The following is a 3,744-nucleotide window of genomic DNA, read 5'->3' as shown; positions in this document are numbered from 1 at the left end:
TGTTTGAAAAAATATCACTCTCCAAGTGGCAAAGATTCAAGCCCAATAATTAACAAACGAAGTAAATTTAAGAATTAACTTATAAATGATGTTTGTGTTATCTGTTCTAAAGAAATTATGAATAAAGACCAAAACAAATAAAATATAATTTATATAACCTTAAAGATAAAGGTTGGTGCACAGCCAAAATTACTATTTTGTCCTTTGTTTCATCCTTTACAAGAATGCCAGATCCGACGTCCAATATTTGTTCACCACCTCCCTCACCGTGTTAAAGCCTCTCAAAACTCTAGGTGAATATGTACGATCTGATACCACGATCGACGGTCAAAATCAGCGAACCAAATAGGGTAAATCCACAAGAATGATGTGATCCGCGCACACCTGCTATACGTTTGCAGTGCTCGCAGGTAACAACAGTTCCGAAGGAGTTTAGGGAGTCACGGTGGTTGTAATCCGGCGGCGGTATGACGGGGTTAGGTTTTCCAGGCCCGATCTGTTGTGTTGTCTGTAGATCGATCTCATGCAATAACATTTGAACAGAATCCGGTGCTCTCAAGTTGTCGCGTGACTCTGGTGGTTTAGGGTTTTCAGGACCGCTACAACTATGACCATAATTCTGGTGATCTCAGCAGCTCCCTGCTTTGTATTTTGGCGATCTATTGGAAACTCGATGCTGTTGCCATGACTCCGGAAGCAGCAACACCGGTGTTTGTTACTCTCTCAATGAGGATGTATCAGAGATTGGGGTTTGAATCGGTAAATTTTACTTATTTTTTCCGTTTTAGGTTCTAATAACCTAATCCAATCATCAATTTGATTCGTATAAATGTATGTATCATATGTTGTAGTCATTGATGATTATTTGAATTTTGATCGAGCATAGTTCAATCAGTATTCAACGGTCATACTATTGCTTTAGACCTGTAGTATCGTTACACTTAAATATTATGTTGCTGCTAAGACCGTGGGGTATGGTGGGACGGGGGTTTGGGGCATGGGTTGACACGTGGACTTCGAGGGGCACTGCTGGTCAGTTGCATGTTGGGTTGGTATGCCGGGCGTGGCTAGCCCGTGTGGGAGCCACGCGTTATAATTTTTTTCAACTATTATAAAAATACATACAAAATTAAAAAAAAAAAGCCTAGCCACCTATAGCCTAGCCAACCCAGCCAATGAGAGCCAGCCACGGAAGACCGCTAGGCCCGCCCAACGCCCGGGCTGAAACCCCCGCCCAAGGGGCCACGCCGAAACCCAAGCCCACCCGGGGTGGTGACTTGGGCGTTTGTACCCAACCCACGCCCCATACCCCATAGTCTAACTTGCTATATCTTAAAATAGTTGATGTCGCAAAGTTAACTTTTTTTTTTGTTAATGGTAAACACAACAGAAACTTCAACTTTTGTTGTTTATAAGATTAGCTATTGATATCCTAAGAACACATGATGCACCAAATCACCAATTGCAGGAAACTGTTACCATGTATGCTTTTTATCCGAATATAACTATGAGGTATGAGTTTAATCCACCCATACAATTACGATAGGTTGAGACATGGGTAGGGCGGGGTGCGTAATGAGTCAAGACGGCTCATTATTCGAATACAGGTCAGGCCAAATCATGTTGAGGTGGAACATTTTTTTCAAAATATTTTCTCAATTTTGTAATCTATATTTTGTCATATGAGCTCTATGGTTTCAGTAATCGCTTTTATAAATTTTGTATTAAAATAACAGGATCTTGGAGAAGGATGTGTGAAACAAGTTACACTTTCGGTGATTCTTCACCTATTTGGCCCGTTTTGTCTTCAGCTAATTCTGCATATTCCCTGTTTTGGTTTATCAGATGCCAAAATCCAAAGGGATTTTATCGTATGGTTATGCATTTGGCCGCGAGGATTGCGGGTACGCTTATTAGAACTTAATAAGTTTCAAAAAGCTGCAAACATGTTAATACAGAATTAGTATGTCCCTATGTGATTTAGGCAGAGAAGAAAGTCAAAATAACTTTCATATATCAAAGTCAAAGTGTACGTCTATATATATGTAATATGTGTGTTCTTGATGAAAACACCTACTGGGTGGAATCCCATACTTTTGCTCTTTGTATGATTTTTCTACTACTCATAGAAAACACATATGTCATTAATTTTTATTATTGTTTTTTTTCCAATTTGCAACTTCTATGACTTTGGATCACCCAAGATGGCTTATTGTTATGGCTAACATGTTTTCCATCCTTCATGTAATTGGTGGCTATCAGGTATGACTAACAATTATGTGTGTCTTTTATATTTTTTTCCTTAATTTCGCATTACATCATTTGTTGGCAAGACTTTGATGTCATTTTTAGTTGTAGCAAAATGGATGACTTAGGTAATGTGTTTAGACCAAGGTCGGTGCACAGCCAAAATTACTATTTTGTCCTTTGTTTCATCCTCCACATAAATTACAAGAATGCCATGGAGAGAGACTGTGGGTGTTGACTAATTATGTGTTATGAAGAAGAACTCTAATCTATGTTCATGCTTCCCAAAGTTGTCAGCACCGACTGTCGCAACCACGTCACGACAAAAAAACAAAAAAAATCTCTAGCGTGATGTTCAATTTAATCACTCTATTTTGCTTCTCTCATTTTCATCTTCACTATTTTCAACCGGCGAGGTGACTCCCTTTTGGTTCCGGAAGAAGTTGTAACATAATGTTCGGTCGGGACAATGACGGGTGGTGACACTGCCACATCAGGTGTGCTTTTGGCTTTCGAGTCAGTAGGTTTAAGACAGTTCTCCGGGCGGGTAAATAGGCCTACCGGCAACCTTGGTTAAGTATGAAAACTCTCAGTTATCCTTTTCTGTTTGCATGTTTGATAAACTTCGTAGGTGACCGAGATTTGTTTGATGGCGGCCTGAATGGCATCGACGAAATTGTAATATTCCCCCTTTGTCTAAAATTACATTACAAGATTGCCACTCGATTCAACCCTTTTTAATGTTTTTTTTTTTCAGAGACCCAAATCTAGGGATTGACGACATTTTCCGGCGGTGGTAGTTGTGTGGGTTATCGGCGGTATTGGCAGAGTGGTTTCCGACAATAGTGGTAGGGAGAGGGTGAGATGAGAGAGAGAGAAGAGTCGGGAATTCCTAAGATGTGACGGCGGCTGTTTGGTGGTTGCGGTCAGGTGGTGGTGACATTTTTGTAGGTCCCTCTTCGGAGGATGACGAACCTAAACCTTGTTATACAAACCCACTAGTGAGTGCGGAATCCAAGCTAGCAAGCAAACCGGGATGAGACAAGTATAAACACAAACACACAAGGATTCACCGATTAACACCACTGTATTAATACGAATGAAGGTTCCGGTTACAAGCACAATGTTTACAAATCTAACTTGCAAACTCTCTAGTGTGTGTGTGTGTTTTGATAGAATGCTCTCAAACTCTCTCTATGTGTGCATCTATCTAACAAGTCTCTCAAGTCTCTTTGAAAACAACACACTACATGGGTATTTATATACCCAGTATCTGATGTCTGGTCCGAAGGATTCGATAGATGGTCCGAAGGATCATCTATCGATGACAAAGTGTTCGAAGGATTTCCAAATACTTCGAAGGATTTCATATCCTTCGAAGTTCAACAGTAGCCCTCGTAACATATCTTTCGATGTCATCGAAGGATAGATATTATCCTTCGATGAACTATCCTACGACACAGAACATATTCAACCAATATTCTAACTGTTGGCCAA

At 40.2% G+C, this 3,744-nt stretch overlaps 1 long non-coding RNA gene across 3 annotated transcripts; it reads left to right on the top strand.

The window, feature by feature from the left end:
* The first annotated feature begins 213 nt into the window (after positions 1-213).
* LOC110915489 lies at positions 214-3,302 on the top strand. Of its 3 annotated transcripts, XR_004891259.1 has the most exons (4): positions 214-1,904; positions 2,205-2,744; positions 2,879-2,925; positions 3,005-3,302. It is a non-coding gene; the product is annotated as an uncharacterized LOC110915489 (long non-coding RNA). The 3 variants fall into 3 exon arrangements; XR_004891258.1 differs by having other exon boundaries at positions 2,879-3,302; XR_004891257.1 differs by having other exon boundaries at positions 2,205-2,925; positions 3,005-3,295.
* Positions 3,303-3,744: the final 442 nt, after the last annotated feature.

Source organism: Helianthus annuus, chromosome 4, assembly GCF_002127325.2.
Source record: "Helianthus annuus cultivar XRQ/B chromosome 4, HanXRQr2.0-SUNRISE, whole genome shotgun sequence".
NCBI lineage: Eukaryota > Viridiplantae > Streptophyta > Magnoliopsida > Asterales > Asteraceae > Helianthus > Helianthus annuus.
This window is presented reverse-complemented; position numbering and strand designations above follow the sequence as displayed.